This window comes from Neltuma alba, unplaced genomic scaffold (assembly GCF_004799145.2).
Source record: "Neltuma alba isolate B1F8T4 unplaced genomic scaffold, ASM479914v2 tig00010190_pilon, whole genome shotgun sequence".
NCBI classification, from domain to species: domain Eukaryota; kingdom Viridiplantae; phylum Streptophyta; class Magnoliopsida; order Fabales; family Fabaceae; genus Neltuma; species Neltuma alba.
In genome coordinates, this window is record NW_021635129.1 from 212,272 (window position 1) to 219,190 (window position 6,919).

The following is a 6,919-nucleotide window of genomic DNA, read 5'->3' on the forward strand; positions in this document are numbered from 1 at the left end:
CTCCATCACCAAGAGGCTAAGGGGTTTAGCCTCTCATGCCTTCAAACCAATTGCAATCACTCCAAGAATGAATAGCCATGGTTAAAGCTAAAAATGAAGTTGGAAAAATGGAGAAGAAGGGTGTTAGAGTGGTTTGATTAGTCTAGTAATGCAGAAAATGAATGAAGAGATGAAGAAAAATGGAAGTTTTAGGTGTAGGATCAATAGAGACTTTAGAAGAGATAATGGTGGCTCAACCTTGTGCAAATCTGCAGAATGAAAGAGTTCCTTTTCGTGGTGGCTACCCCTTTTAGGTATAGAAGCTTAGAACCCTATTCCAAAACACACAGCTTCACTTAACGTACTTAGGTTGCGACCTCAAGAGGGTCAGGTCGCGACTCAGGGGGGTCAGGTCAAGACTTGGGAAGACAGAGAGCTTTTATCTAGACTTAGGTCCAAAACACGTAGTTTCACTAAGAGGCATCCAGGTCGCGACCTTAGGAGTCCATGTCGCGACCTGGGAAGGCAGGACACTCCCAACTCTTGTGTTTTGGTTCTTGTAACATTTTAGCTCCATCTATGCTCCATCATGGTTCTTGGGTCCTTCTCTAATTGCCTAAAAACCACAACAAAGAGCTTTGTGAAAACCAACTGATTACAAATCAAGGCAATTAAAATTGAGAAGGGAAAAATGACCCTTTTTACCCCTTAAATAGAAAAATGCAATGTATGACTCAATGTAATCAAATAGATATAAATGTATACATAATGAGAGTAAAATTGTTGCAAAATATTAGAAAACACTTGAGAAAACCATATAAAGCTTGGGTTCTATCAGTTTGCTAGCTTCCTTACACAAGCCCATTTAGAGCATGCCAACAACTTACAAATGATAGTAATAGTGTCTTGACGTTTTTGTTTAAACACATGTATGTTCTTAGCTAACCAAATCTGTCTACAAGCCAAACCAAACCAGAATTTCCATGGCACTTGGGATACCTAGAAAGTTTGTTTAGCATTCTAGAGAATCCATGCACTAATAATCCTGCAATGCAAAGAACAAACCATGCAAGTGACTAGGAAGCATTATACTCCAGACATCCGACGTAATACTACAATCTTGGAGAGTGTGTAAGACACTTTTCATAATTATGCCTGCAAATAGTACACACTGCTAAAGGAGCCATACATCTATGGTAATAAGCTTCATTAGTTAGCAACCGATTCTTACAAGATAACCATAAAAAAGTCTTGCATTACTAGGGTATATTCAATTTCTAGATACATTGCCACATGCTTTTCCTAAAATCATCTCCCGTATTGCTGAGCCTTATGTAAGCAGACTTGGTTGTGAAAAAACCCGATGAAGACCAGCTCCATATCACCTCATCTTCTTACAAAAGGTTTACTTGAAACTCAGTAATTTTTTGAATAACCTGGTCAGGTAGATAGGCTTCGAAAATATTCGTCCTCCAAGACCCCGAGTCTATGACCATATCAAATACCTTAAGATCTACCAATTCATGAGGTACTATTTGAGTAGCCATATTGAGGAGTTTGCCATGGTTAGGTAACCAATTATCATACCACCAGTGTATTTGTTTACCATCATCAACTAGCCATTTCAAAGCCCCTCTAATAGAATACCAATTCCTCTTAATGCCCTGCCACGCCCTTGATCCACTCCTACCCTTGTCAATCTTAGGTAGTAATCATTACCATAGCAATACTTTGTTAGATATGATTAGTTTTGATGATATCAAATAATAAAGCAAAACGTTTGCATAAATTATTTATCTCCTACTTTGACTAACCACTGTACTTAATATCTTGTGTAGTTTTATCAAGAAAAGAAAAGAAAAGAGTTACTATGTTGAACTTTAAGTTATGGGGAATGATTAAGAGGAAGAAGAAGAAGAGAGATTGAGAAAAGAAGAACTGGCGAGATCAAATGAAAATATCAAGATTCAAATTCATAGATTTGATATTGGAGGTTGCTATACTTAATTAAAAGTTTGAATGGCTCAATCAGAAGCTAAAATGCACAAATTAGAAGTTATATCATCATATATTGAGTTACCCTTCATATGAACATTGAAAATAAGCTTCAGAGATTATTTTCATGGGCATTAATTGATCAAGAACTTGAGTACACACTTTTCGAGTTCATTATCGAGTAAACACATACTCTGTTCTTTGTTCAACTCTAACATATGTTTTGTATTTTTGTAATATCTCTTAAACCACAAATCCATTTGAGGTAAAACTTGATTCAAATCAAATTAGACTCAGAACACGGTTCATGGACACTAAGATCAATGTTAAAGAGTTTCATATGAGGGAGATATGTTGTTTGAAACATTACAGTTGGGTTTAACACCTTTGTTCTGACCTTTAGTCACTTTAATGAAGATAACTTTGTGACTACAATGAATTTTGAGGTGGTTCTTATTGTATTAGAAAGTAGACTCAAAGAGCTTTCTGTGGATAGGTCATTTACAAAATTTGCAGTTGAATTGGAAGATTCATGATCACTTAAAGTTGACCTTTGTTTTACTTCAATTACAATTCAAATTTATTGAGGCAAAGACCAGAATTTCTACATTGATCGATTAAGCTCTCAAGCAACATGCTACTCAAACATATTATTGAGTAAAAGCACTAGAAGAAATAAGAAAATAAAAAGCCATTATCAGATGTTACTCCACCTAGTTGTCAAGTAAACTGATGTTCGAGTTGATGATTGAGCAACAAAGGAAAAAGCCTTGGAATTTCACTTGGGATTATCGAGAATGTTAGCAAGAAGAATAGACTTTGGAAACTTAGACCTCTATCGAGTATGATATCGAGCATAAAGAAACTTGATAATGTTATCGAGTAGTGGAATTTGATCTTTAAAGGACTCAACTCGATGACATTATCGAGTACACATGTACTCGAGGTCATTATCGAGTAACAGGAGAAGATTCTAAAACAGGAAAACTGAACTCAAGAACTTCATCAAGCAACTACATACTCGATCACTTTATCGAGTTCCCAGTACTATCAATTCAACTCTTCTCTCTTATCATCATATGCATTACTAAAGTGCTCAAACTATAATCTATCTTTGAAAATATGAAAGCATAAGTAATCGATAACATTATCAATTAAAGGTTACTCGATAAAGTTATCAAGTTACTAAGGAATATTTTATTTTCTACATCTGAAACTTAAATTGATAACTTATTGTTCGATAAATTGTCAGGTAAAGATATAAACTACCACGAGTATAATATAAGGATTATTGATCACCTGATCGATCAAGAGGTAATCGATAATGACTCAAATAACTGGTAAAGTCTTCTTGACTTAATTACTATATTGAATAGCTCTTGTATTATCAATCAATTTATCGATCATTATTTTATCGATAACTTATTCGAACTTTATGTGTCAAAACATTTCTAGTTAATTGATAATGTGTTCCATCAAAGTATTTTACATTATTTTGCAAAACAAGATTTTTCACAGTTTATGATCGATCAATTGATTGATCATTCTTTTATCGATAATATGGTCGATCATCATGATCTCTGTATCATCTTTTTATATCACATGATGGATCAAAGCCTTACTCTAGTATTTTCTAAAAATAAACTTTTTACAATCACTTATCGATCACTTAATCAATTATTTATTAATCGATCATTTAATCGATCATCAACCTATCTTCATACATAATTATCTAAGTCTTCCTTGAACTACCTTTTCAATCATTTATTCGATTAGACCTTTATCGATCAAATGTTCGATCATCTTGCTTAAGGGTTGTTTTTGCAATAACTTAGTTTTATCGATAAGATGATCAATTAAGTGATTATCAATCACGTATTCGATCAATGCACCAATACATTTCTTCACGATGATCTTTCTTAGAACATATTTTCATTTTATCTTTAAACTTTTCTCAACCTTCTTTAATCATATAATTCTCTATTGAAAAGATACAAAGGCAAACAAAATTTGAAAGAAATAAACCATGCACAGAATTTAAATGTACTTCATCATTTATCAATCATTTCTTCTATCATTGGTTGATCTATAATTTAGTCAATAAATTCATATATCTGTTGAATCCATCTCTTTATTTATTGATCGATAATATGATTGATCAAGGGATTTATCGATAAAGTTATCGACTAACATTGAAAAGATTTCAATTCCACATACATCAAGTTATCAATAACATTATCAAGTAAGCTTGTTCTATGACATATCTTGTTATATAAAACTCATGATTTGTGATCTTAACTTACACTATCCAACTTATTGATTCTAAGATTATCAGATACTTATCATTTGCTTTAAGGAAGATTATTTCAAGTAAAGAGCTACAATAAATTTATGATGTGAAGAATCAACTTTTGTCCTAAGCTTCCAACGACTAATTTCAATGGTCATAGTCTTCAAGCCAAACGAGAAGAAGATGCTCAACAGTCAAATCCCCAACATCATCTATAAATAGGAGAGCATTCAAAACGAGAAAAAGAAGGAGAGTCTAAGCTTACAACATCAAATGCTAAAATACCGAATCAACATATTTTCATTTAGAGCTCCAAGAGAAAACTTCCTTTTTTTTGTACTTTAAAGACTATAATATTTGTATTCGTAAGATAGAGAAGAGAGTTTCTTAGACGTGCTTAAGATTCATCTATCACTTCTTTGAGAGAATCTTCATTATCATTATCACATTGTATCCTTACAGTGTGTAAAGGGGAGTATTTACCTCAGTATGAGGTTGTTGTTGAATAGACTGATTAGTCTAAGGATTGTAAGTGGCGTCACAAGTACTCGAATCAAACTTATGGTTGTAGTGGTTCTCAAGTACCCATGTTAAACTTGAGGTAGATAGTGGATTAAAAATCTCAGAAGGAGCCTGTGGACTAAACATATGTCAGTGAGGACCAAACCAAGATAAATCAAAGTTTGCATCGTCTCTTCCCTTACCTCTTTATATGCTTATGTAGATTCATTTTTTCTTACTCAGAATTTTTGATGGATTTCATTATATTATGAAAATGTTTTTTGATTTTAATTAACACCCAATTTACCCCCTCTTAGGTGATCAGCCATTCTCACATACTTCTCTCACATAAATTGAACCCAAGGAGCATCCCTTCTCTAAATAAAAGACCAGCTTAGTTTCATCACAAAAACATTATTTTGCAATTTGGCTTGCTTGAGATGTAACCTGCCTTTATCTTTAAATTTGCAAACATTATCCCAAGACAATAAGTGGACCTTTCTCTGCTCATCCCTGCCACCCTAAATAAAATTATGACACTTTTGATCAATCTTCATGCACACAAATATAGGGAGAGATGCCGACTGCATGCTACAGGTCAGAATAGTAGACAAAATTGAGGACACCAAAGTACATTGAGCAGCCATAAGAAGGGACTTTGAGTTCTAAGTAGAGCCTAGCATCCATTTTATCAAGGATAAACTGATAGGTGTGTTTTGAGACCCTTTTGTGATGAATTGGAACCCCTAAATATTTCCCCATATCAAACGTAGGAATAAATCCCAAGAAACTACTGATCTCTTGAACTTTATTATGGTTCACATTATCTGAGAAGAAAATGTGAGATTTAGAATTATTTACTTTCTCCCCTGAAGCAACACAGAAGTCATCAAGACAAGCTCTAATCAGACCACCTTGTTCCATACTAGTTTTAGCAAATAAGAAAAGATCATCAGCAAAAAAATGAATGGGAAACCATTGTACCATTTTTCTTAAGTTGAAAGGGAAGCCAATGATTTTCCTCAACTTTGTTCTGCTTGAGATGCGCCAGTTTTTCCATCACAATCACAAACAAATAGGGGGACATCGGATCTCCCTGTCGAAGACCTCTAGTAGGATGAAAATTATCGCCATAAGCTCTATTCCACGATAATTGCATATTGGTAGAGGCCACACAATGTCTAACCACAATAACAACATTCTGAGGCAAGTGCAACTCCCATAAGCAATCCAGAAGAAAGGGTCACCGGACCCTGTCATAAGCTTTCTCCAAATCATGAAATAGAGATTACTAATTACTTTTTTGAATACCAAAGAGCATATATTTCCACAATCCACCTCGGAATTATAAGTTTTAAATGTAAAATGATGAGTCCAAAGTAGAGACTACCAATTACTTTTTGAAAACCAAAAACATATTTTTTTTTTCATAATTTAGTTGGAAATAATAAATTTTAAATTCAAAATGACCAGCATCCAATAGAGATTACTAACATATTTTTTTCTAAATAGAAGAAAAAGTTACACATTAATGTTGTCACTAACATATTACCATTAACCACTATAGGCTTTCTTTTTTTTTAAACAATTGCAATTTTTTCATTTTTATAAATTTTTATTTTTAAAAAAAAATTATGAGGTTGTGAGAAGTTCAAAAAAAAATCTGGATAAATATGGCAAGTGTGTGACCTGCAAAAAAAAAGGCAGTAAATGCCTACCAAAAAAAAAAGAATATGTTAATTAAATTTATACTTTCTTGGTTAGCATTTATTTAGCATTTATTACCTTTTTAGCAGGTCACACACTTACCATATTTATCTGGAATTTATTATTTGTTTAACTTCTCCCAGACTCATAAAGATTTAAAAAAATAAAAAAATGAAACGAATTGTAAGGGTTTCCAAAAAAAAAAACCACAGTTATTAATGGTAACATGTCAGTGATAATGTTGATGTGTAACTTTTTCTTCTGTTTGGAAAAAATATGTTGGTAATATCTACTTGAGACTAGTAATTTTATGTTCAAAACTTGTTATTTTTAAGTGAATTATGAAAAAAATATGCTTTTGGTTATTTAAAAATGTAATTGATAATCTCTACTTTGAACTCATTACTTTACATTCAAAACTTGTTATTTCCAAATGAATTATGAAAA